We start from the raw sequence: 10,947 nt of genomic DNA, 5'->3' as shown, positions 1-10,947 counted from the left end.
ATGGGGACTTAACCCTTTCCTTTCCATAAAGCCCAGAAATGTAAACTCGTTGTCCTGCTTTTGAAATACTGCTAGCCATCTTTCCTTTCTGTTGTAGCATTTGGGAAACTCATGTTTTATCACACTCTCATCCATCTGATATGATTTGTCCTAATGTAGATAATAATATGATGTAAAATCTGATATTCTTGAAGAATAGGCAATATAGCTTCTGATGTCTTCTTTAAAGGTTTGTTTTTTAATCTTTGGGATACCTGCCTCCAGTGGGACCCAACCAAAGCTGTCAAGCTTCAACTACCCATCCAGATCTATGACACCAAAGGAGCCCAAAATCCTTCATTAGTTTTATATATTCACTGCTAAACATGTAGAACAAATCAGAGATCAAATGCAAATGCCCCAGTTGTAAAGTTAACGCAATATCAGAGCTGTCCCCTCCAATCTGCACTCACCAGCTTGCGTCAGAAGAAATGTTACCCTGGAGTAGGTGGTCACTCTATTCAGAAGTAGGCTTCTCTCAGGATTTAGTCTCCACCTAGTTCAGGTTGTTGGGATGTGACTCAGACACTTTGCTTTTAGTCTTAGAGGTGGGAGTGCTTTCAAAAAGTCTAAGGCTCATATCGGTAACAGGACATAAATATCTTCAGTACTCTTTTACAAGCTGTCTGGGGTTTTCTCTCTCTGTCTCTCTTGCTATGGTTCCCTTTTGCGTGCATTTTGATTGGAATATTGCTTCTCCACATTTTCAAGGGGTTGTTGATTCTTACCAACACCTCTTACATGAAATAAAGACCCAAGAGACTACAGAGGCTGGAATCTGGAGCAACAAGCAATCTGTTGGAGGAACTCAGCAGGTCGAGCAGCATCTGTGGGGGGAAAGGAATTATCAATGTTTCGGGTCGAAACCTGCAGGGTTGGGGGGAGTAAGTAAGGAATTGTTTAATTCTGTCTCATTTCTTTATCAGTAGGGCAATTTGATGTTTTTCTATTTCTTGATTCCGTGCTTACCTTCAGCTAGTCCAGCCGAGAGGGTACAATGGTCGTGTGTCTCAGCCGACAGAGCAGCGCATTCACTCAGCTAACCTAGGTCATGCATTTACAGGTCCTCACCAGGTTATGACAGGCTTCCATTCCTGAGAACTGTTCAAAACCCAGTTTGCAGGTCGGAAATGCAGCCACCCAGCAATATATTTAAATATGAACATCAGCCAAAAAAAGGCAACGTGTAGTTAAACCAGGGCACTTCACTCAACCATTCAGATACTGCCACGAACCGAGTTTCCACACAGCAGAAGATGCCTGCAGCCTCGCAGCAGCCGGTAAGTCCATCCCGCCGGTCTCCCAAATGCTCGTTCCTATGTACGGGCTCTACATAAGTGGGGCGTTCACAAGCTGGGACATGTAAAATCTGGAATGGGTCTTGCACCAATGAACTTCTAACACAGGGAAGGATGTTACTACCATGTCAAGGCTGCCACTGACCAAGGGAACAATTTAAATATTTTTTATCCATTCTTTGGTTGAATTTGAAGCGTTCAAATGTAAAATTTTTAATCCACCACAAATTGCTCTTTCAGTCAATCAATGCAATGATGATTTATAATTTTCCGGCTTGTTCTTTGACAACCAGAAACTGCAAAAAGTATCTTCAGTTCTATTGTGTTAATCTAATTGATCCAGTACAGTGCAGTTCTATGTCTCTCAAATTACTTGACAATTGCTCATTTACTGAAATCAAATTTTGTATGAGGGGCCAACATGAAAAGATTTTTTCATTGCCTTCAACATCCATGACAATAATAACTTCCATGTATTTGGCACCTTTGACACATAAAAACATCCTAAGCAAAATCAGACCGGAATTCAACTGAGTTAAAGGGAGCAAACAGTAGGGGTGACCAGGAGCTTGGTCAAAGAGGTAGTTTTTAAGGAAGGACTTAAAGGAGACATAAAGATAGTCAAGTGGTCAGGACTGGCACATTCCAGGCTACAGGAGTACGTGCTGAGGGATGCACTGAAGCCAGGTGCAGCCAACGCAAGGGCTCAGTGGGGAAGGACGAAAGTTTAGGGTTCTTCTGCCACTGGAGAGGGAGGGGCGGGGTCAGGCGAGGAAGCCCCTTAAACGTTGTAAATACGGGACTGGGTATCCCCCGGGGCACCCCACGTGTGGCATCGATGCTGTGTTTTTTATATAAAAAGGTAACACTAATGATTGATCTGTACACGAATGTAAAGGCTTGCACTGTTTTATTATTGTATATAGTTTGGCTTATATTATGAATAAAGTTTATTTTGTTTTAAAAAAAGTGATCAGAGAGGTTCAGAGAGAGAATTCTGGAGATTAGTGCCAACAGCGTGATTAAGAAAATGCAAAACATCTTGGAACTGAAGAAACAAAATTGATGTCATTGGAGATTGTAGAGATAGAGAGTTTCAAGTTCATGGAGGGATATGGACACAAGAATAAAGCCAGAGTCATAGAGCTGTACAGCACAGAAACAGGCCCTTTGGCCCACCAAGTCCATGCTGACCTTTTTGCCCTTCGACACTAATCCCACTTGCCTGCATTAGATCCATATCCTTCTATGCCTTACCTATTTATGGAAGGACTTTCATTAAGAAAGGACTTATATTTAGACGTTCATTAAGGACTTGGATTTAAGTGTCTGTCTAAATGACCCTTAAATGCAGTAATTGTATTCAATTCCACCACCATCTGTGAGTTCCAGATTCAACCACTCAGTGTAAAGAAATTTTCCCCTAAAATCCGCTTTAAAATTCCTTCCTCTCACCTTCAACCTATGCCTTCTTGTTTTTGATACCCCTACCATGGGAAAAAGATTTTTTACCATCTACGTCTTTCATAAACTTACCTCTATCAGGTTCAGTCTCCTTCACTCCAAGGAAAACAAGCCCAGGCTGTCCAATCTGTCCACTAAACTCCTCCAATGCAAGTCAACTATCAGCCAGGGCAGGGGGTGGGTGATGGGTGGTTGTGATTATGGGATCTTTTGGTGCAGAGTTCACCTCAAGAGATCTTGCTTATATGGGCCAACTATTGCTGTCTGCTTACAGGTTCCCAAGTTGCATTCCCTACAGGGACTGCTCACATCTGGGAGCGCTTGAACAATGAGTCACCTCTCAACTTTTGTCAGCCCATAAATCTTACTCTTGTTTGGTTCTGTCCACATCTGTTATGGCATGAATTCTGTGCATATCAGCCTGGCGTGAAACACCGTAGAAAGAGGAATGGATAAGACAAAGTTCACAAGTACTCTGATAAATATGTGTCTTACTTTAAGAGATGTGTACAGTATTTTAAAGAAGCAACAAAGCTATGCCAATGACTGCCACCTGGTGTATTTGTCTGTTTCTATGGTGACAGGTTGAAAAAAATCACAGCAAGGAAGATCATGACACCTGTAAAATTTCTGCCAAATTTTAATTTGATTACGCTGGTGGATTTTGCATAGCATATTAATGCTGACTTTTTCATTTCTGATTTATTGATTACACTCCTTATTCTGACAAGGAACAATTGATTGAAATAGTAGCCCCATACCATTATATTGTGAATCTTTTTTTTACAGAAACAGACAGATATGAAACTTCACAAAATAAATGTATGGCAAAATGCAACAATTCTTGTCAAAATAAGCTTCTGTAGACAGCGCTCTGGCAAAATGGTATCCATGGAAACCCCCATTTCATGCCACTTTTTGAGAAGTGCACGTTTACAGGGTACATATTTAAAGTTTCAGTGTGATTGAACAGGATCTGATTCTCCACATCAGTCCTTAACACTTACAAATAGCAACACAAATACCCATGAGCAATGTAACTGCTCTCTACAACTGTAGTGTCACACTGGGACAGTAAGCAGTAATTTTCAACTTGATTCTTGACATTTATCAATAGCTTTGGCTGCTGCACTTTGATTTTATTTTAAAAATCACTCTATTTGGACCTATGTTTCTCTAAGTTATTTCGCTGGATTTACTGGGCAATTTAGTACTGGATATCACCTGTATTTTTCTACAGAAACTATAGCATTGATTTTAATGTGTCAGCATGGAGCAAGACCATTTAGTCAATCAAACCTGCATGAACATCGACTCTCCATTTCCCTCCACAGATGCTGCCTGACCCACTGAGTTCCTCCAGTGCTTTGTGTGTTAGCCCACATCAGGGCTATTTACTGGAATCTTTCTACAACATAACTGTACTCACTAATATTTTTAAATCTTTATTGCATGGTTTGGTGTATGAATAATGTGAAACAACACAGTTCACCCACAAAACAACAATTTGCATTTATATAGAGTGTTTAGCAATAGTAGAACATCCCAAAGTGCTTCATGGGAGTATTATCAAACAGAATGTAACATTGAGCAATATAAGGTGATATTATCATCTGTCAAAGAGGTAGGCTTTCAGCGGCATTTCAAAGGAAGAGAAAAATAGTGAAGCCTAAAGGTTTAGGGAGAGATCTCCACTGCTTAGACCCCAGGCAGCAGAATGTATGGCAACAGATGAAGGGGTGAAGGAATGTATGGATTTAAGATTTAAGATATCTTTATTAGTCACATGTACATGGAAACACACAGTGAAATGCATCTTTTGCGTAGAGTGTTCTGGGGGCAGCCCGCAAGTGTCGCCACGCTGCCGGCGCCAACATAGCATGCCCACAACTCCCTGACCCATACGTCTTTGGAATGCGGGAGGAAACCGGACCACCCAGAGTAAACCCACGCAGACACGGAGAGAACGTACAAACTCCTTACAGACAGCAGCCAGGATTGAACCCAGGTCGCTAGCGCTGTAGAGCGTTACGCTAACCACTACACTACCGTGCCTGCCCGATAAACTAGGGGAAAGAGTTTCAGAAATACAAAGTTTTGGAAGGATTGGAGGTTTGGAGAAGGTTAGAGACAAAGAGAGGGTTAAGGGGGATTTTAACATTAGAATGATAATTTTAGTTTTTTCCTCCTGTTGGATGTGGAGACAATGTAGGAGAGTGAAAATATTACAAGACACATCACTGTTCATTTTTCTTTCTGAGTAATGTAGCTAAAATGAACACATTATCATTCTTGCTACTTCAGGAAGTGCAAAGTGTGGAGCTCAGCTTTTAGTTTTGCATCGGGGTAACTACCTAACCTGTTCCTTCACTTTCCTCTTCATTGCCATCTGCTTCTATACATCCTTTTCCCTCTTCCACTGGACTGGGGTAAATAAAGGATTTGCAATCAACTCAACAGAGGCTGTTCCATTCACAGATACCAGACCTCATTTTACAAACACTGAAATATCTTACATTGTGTAGGAAAGAGGTTGTGAACCAAACCTTTCACCATTGCAACTTCCTTTCTAGTCTTTAATGTTGAAGCCCAAAATTTGTCCTTGTACAGTCAATTTGTTTTCCAATTGACAGTAACTTGAAATAACAAATGTGAAGTACCCATGTGTGTTGAAATTCCTCTTGACCCTCTACTATCATTAAATTGTCAGATGGTTCATATAACATCCAATTCTGGATGACTACAAGCTTCCTCCAGTCAAATACTAGGAAGATGAAAGTCTCTGAACACGGGAACAGGCCCTTCAGCCCATGATGTTGTGCCAAACACAATGTTAAATTAAACCAAATCTCTTCTGTCTGCACATATCCCTCCATTCCCTGCATATTCAGGTGTTTGCCTAAAAGCCACTTAAACGCCACTATAGTATTGACTTCCACCACCGCTGGCAGCCCGTTCCAGGCACCTACCACTCTCTGCGTAAAAAAACTTACCCGGCACATCTCCTTTAAACTTTCCCCCTCTCACCTTAAATGCATGCCCTGTAGTATTTGACATTTCTACCCTGGGAAAAGGATTGTGACTGTCTGTCTATGTCTCTCATAATTTTATAATTCTATATTAGGTCTCCCCTCGGCCTCCGCCGCTCCGAAGAAAACAACCCAAGTTTGTCCGATTTCTCCTTATAGCTCACATCCTCTAATCCAGGCAGCGTCCTGGTTTGGGCTCTCACAACAATCCCAGCTCCCTAGCCACTGACTCCATCCCTCTCCCTGGTAACTGTCTGAGCCCAAACCACACTGTTTGTACTGTTGGTCTCATAGATGATCGGGGATGAGCTTCTGACTGCATATTCATTCTGTGGACAAGCAGCAAATAACAGGAAATGAAAAATCAGACTGAAGTCAAACATCTCACAAACCTTGGGAATATAATACTGTGAATTCTACCACTTTGTAATTTTATTTTACAGATGTCGGCATGGGCAGAATTTTTTGCAAACTGCCCTTATGAAAGTAGTGGTGAGCCACTTGCTTGAATCATTGCCGTCCTTCTGGTGAAGGTAGTCCCATGGTGCTAAGTAGGGACTTCCAGGATTCAGACGAAGTGTGATGAAGATGTACTTCCAAACTGGGATCTGCCTGCTGCTTGAAGGGGAAGCTGCGGGTGGTGGTGTTCCTATGTGTAGGCATGACCTAGATGAGTAAGTGCAGTTTCTTTTGTAGATAGCACATACTGCAGCTTTGGCACGCCAGAGGGAGAGAGAAAGAGTGTTTGGTTGAGCATTGTTGGAGATGAGACGAGTTTCTTGAGCATTGTTGGAGATGCACTCGTGACTTGCGCCTTCAAGATGGTGAAAGGCTTTGGGGAATCGGGAAGGAGTCCCTCACCACAGGATACACTGCCCCAACTTAATATTTTTATGCGCAAGGTCAAATTGAATTTCTGGTCAATGGAGATTCCCCCAGGATGTCGATAGGGGTGGACATGGCAATTATTAAACCGGTGAATGTAAGGACAAGAGGATGGTTATAATCAATTTTGTTGAAGGTTGTCCTTGCATAATTTGAATATTACTTGCTACTTATCAGCAAATGTCTGAATGTTGTCTAGGTCCCACTGCATGTAGGCATGGGCTGCTTTTCTTCTGTGGAGTTGCAATGGAATTGAACATCGTGTGATTGTTAGCAAGCACCTATTGATGGAAGAGCCTGAAGGTGGTTGTACCCAGGTCACTGCCCTGACGAACTCCTGAAGTGACGTCCTGGGGGTGGAGTAATTGACCTCTGACAAGTACAGGGTGGCTAGTTCTGGGGCACAAGTCTTCGCTACTATAGCTGGGGAACTATATCCACTGCCCTTTCCCATTCCTTCATACCGCATGGAGATGAGATTAAAACTGAGACAGAAATTCTGGAGGAATTTCTTCAGCCAGAGGGTGGTGAATCTGTGGAATACGTTGCCACAGAGGGCTGTGGAGGCCAAGTCCTTAGGTGTATTTAAAGCGGAGATTGATAGGTTCTTGATTGGTAAGGGGGTTAAGGATTACAGGGAGAAGGTGGGAGACTGGGGTTGAGAAAAAAATCAGTCATGATTGAATGGCAGAGCAGACTCGATGGGCTGAATGGCCTAATTCTGCTCCTATGTCTCATGGTCTTATGAATTGTCTAAAGACTGGCTTCTGTGGTGCTGGGGATCCCATGGGGAAGCTGAAGTGGATCATCCACTCAGCAGTTCTGGCTGAACCTGTCTACAGATGCTTCAGCCTGGTTTTAGGTAAGGTCTTCTGTATAAACAGTGCAGCTAAGGACATTCTCGTCACAATGTTTAAACAGGAAATCCCATGAAGGGGACGTGAAATTTAGATCAGTCGGTTGGTCCAGGATTTTCACCACTTTCCAGATGTTCATGAGTTTCCAGAATGAAACAGCACAAAGACGGGCCGTTTAGCCCACTGAGTCCATGTTGACTTACTTACACATTTTCATTCTTCCCACATTCCCATCAACTCCCCCAGATTCTACCACTCACCTACACACCAGGAGCAATTTATGGCAGCCAAGTAATCCGCCAACTTGTACGTCTTTGAGATATGGGAAGAAACCAGAGCACCCACAGGAAACCCACATGGTCACAAGTGCAAATTCCACACACCAGAGGTCAGGATCGAACTCAGGTCACTGAAGCTGCTAGACAGTGGCTCTACTAGCTGCGTCACAATGCCTGGGCCCCAGTGAAAGAAAGAAAGCCTTGGTCCCTCAACAATAACACAGTGTTATTTGCTGAACCCTAGGCTGCATCACCATTCCCGCTCAGCAACACGAATGGCAGCAGCAACTTGCCGGGCACCATTGACGAATCACATAGGGCCACGGCACAGGCATAAGCCCAGAGGATGAGGAAAGCAAGAGGTGGACTGTTGAAGTTTACCATTTCCTGCGGAGAAATGTGGATGTGGGGAGCAGACTTCGAAAGAAAAAGGGGAAGCAAAAGGTTTGGACAAATGTAGAGAAGGGCCCGTTTCCATGCTATGTTGCTCTATGACTCTATGAGATGAGAGTGGTCACTGGAAAGATAAGGAATGCTCATTCCTTCAAGTCTCCAGTCGCTCCTTCCTTCATATCTCTGGGTCCCCCTTATATCTCCTCTGAATCTGTTGCCCCGACCCTAAAACTATGTCCTCCAGTTATATCTACCTCTGATATGGGGAAAAGTTTCCTGCAGTCTCCCCCATCTATACAACTCATGAGTTGATACACCTCAATCATGTCCCCTCTTAACCTCCTCCGCTCCAGGGAGAACAGACCCAGCCTCTCCCGTCTCTCTTCATAATTGAACTGCTCCATCTCAGAAAACATCCTTGCGGGTCTCCTCTGCACCCTCTCCAGTGCTGTTATTTCCTTCCTTTACCTTGGTGACCAGATCTGCAGGCAGTACTTCAGCTGGGGTCTGACCAAAGTTTTATGAAGTTAGAGCATAACCTCCTTTTTCTGTATTCATTGATCCAACTAATGAAGGCTGGTATTCCTGTACGCCTTCCTAAATACAGTGTCTACCTGCATTGCCACCTTCAAGGATCTATGGTCTTGTCCTCTGAGGTCCTAGTGTTCCTCAATACTCCCTGAGACCCTACCATTCATGGTGTGTTAGTGGTCCCAGAAATACATCACCTCACATTTGTCCGGATGAAATTCCATCTCACACAAAATGCCGGAGGAACTCAGCAGGTCAGGCAGCATCTATGGAGGGAAGTTAACAGTTGACGTTTCGGAGGGTCTCAACCTGAAACGGTGACTGTTTACTTCCCTCCATAGAAAATGTCCTGATGAAGGGTCTCGACCCTAAATGTCAACTGTTTCTTTTCGTCTATAGAAAATGTCCAGATGAAGGGTCTCGACCCGAAACAGCGGCTGCTTATTTCCCTCCTGCTGAGTTCCTCCAGCATTTTGTGCGTGTTGCTTCAGATTCCAGCATCTGCAGAATCTCTTATATCTCTGTGAAATTCCATCTGCCAATTTTCAGTCTATTTCACCAAAACATCGCCATCTCTCTACAGCCAAATACTACCTCCCTTTCAACAACTCCAGCAAATCTTCGTGTCACCTGTGAACTTACTAATTTTTGCCACATCCAATACTGTATGATTCCAATTGCAGCAAAGTGTAACATTAACGTTCCCTGCATTTGTAGAATAGTGTGCGTCACTCCCTCTAATCCTGTTTGTTAAACTTGCACACTATCAGCATTTCAATGAGCTCCAATGTTCTGCTCATCAAACACAAATTAACCGGACTCAACACTAGTTATCCTTCTTAACTACGCCTTACTAAACCATAGGGCAGACCAAAAGAAAGCATTAAGCAAGATCAGTTCCCAGTAGGGCCAATCACAATGATGTCAGGCAGCTTTTAATGCGGCCAAGAGCTATTTAATTTTTATGCCTTGGCAAGCAACATGTTTTAAAATGAAATAATTGACATTCAGATTACTAGATGTTGGGCAATTAGGAGACAGTGGAGGGATTAATGGTGAAATTGTTATATTGGGTTCAGACACTGCAGCAGCCTAATCCAGCTGAAATGCTTTGAGTGTGCTTTGTTTTCGAAGGTGATCTGGAGAGTTTCCTGTCCAGTGTTTACCCTGGAAGTCAGCAACTGATGATGGCTCCCTAATTGAATCGGGAACCCAAGGTCTGCCAACCTTCCAGGATTGTCCTGGAGTCTCCAGGGGTGAAATATTAATCCAGGGAGAGAAACAATGGTCCATTAAAAAGAAATGGAATGTTTTGGTTTAAAATTTCTGTAAGGAATGTTGTTTATTAGAAATAAAAATGTGGGGAAAAGGCTGTTTGACTGAGAATCAAGAATCATCAGCCAAGTTTCAAAGAACATCTTCATTTTCTAATTGATTTAGGGAAACCAGTTTGCCATCATAATATAAGACAAGATATCGTTATTAGTCACATGTACATCGAAACACACAGTGAAATGCAGGGCAGCCTGCAAGTGTTGCCACACTCTGGCGTCAACATAGCATGATCACAACTCCCTAACCTGTATGTCTTTAGAATGTGGGAGGAAACCGGAGCACCCGGAGGAAACACACAGGAAGAACATACGAACTCCTTACAGACAGCGGCCGGAATTGTACCCGGGTCACTTGCGCTGTAATAGCATTACGCTAACTGCTACACTGCCGTGCCCATATGTGTGTTGAACAACCATTAACTGAGGTATTGTGGGGCAAGATATTTAGAAGTCCCAATTCGTGGCCCACATCCAACCAGAGATGTCAACTTTAACCTTGCGCACACACCAAGTTCAGTGTCATCTTCAGTAGAACCGCTTAACAATGACATCATGTGCAGGTGTATTTACATGCTGAAGTTGGAGAAAGGATTGTTGCTGATAAAATTAAGAATGAATGGGAAAGAGAACTTCAGATACTTTTACCTATAGAGACATGGAAGAAAATTCTCCAATTAGTTAATACATCTTCAATGTGTGCCAGACATTCTTTGATACAGTTTAAGGTAGTTCACAGGACCCATATGTCTAAGGATAAGTTAGCCCGTTTTTATCACCATATAAATCCTATATGTGACAGATGTAATTCGGAGGTGGCTTCCCTGACACATATGTTTTGG

The sequence above is a fragment of the Pristis pectinata genome, chromosome 19 (assembly GCF_009764475.1).
Source record: "Pristis pectinata isolate sPriPec2 chromosome 19, sPriPec2.1.pri, whole genome shotgun sequence".
Taxonomy (NCBI): domain Eukaryota; kingdom Metazoa; phylum Chordata; class Chondrichthyes; order Rhinopristiformes; family Pristidae; genus Pristis; species Pristis pectinata.
Note: the sequence above shows the minus strand (reverse complement) of the source record.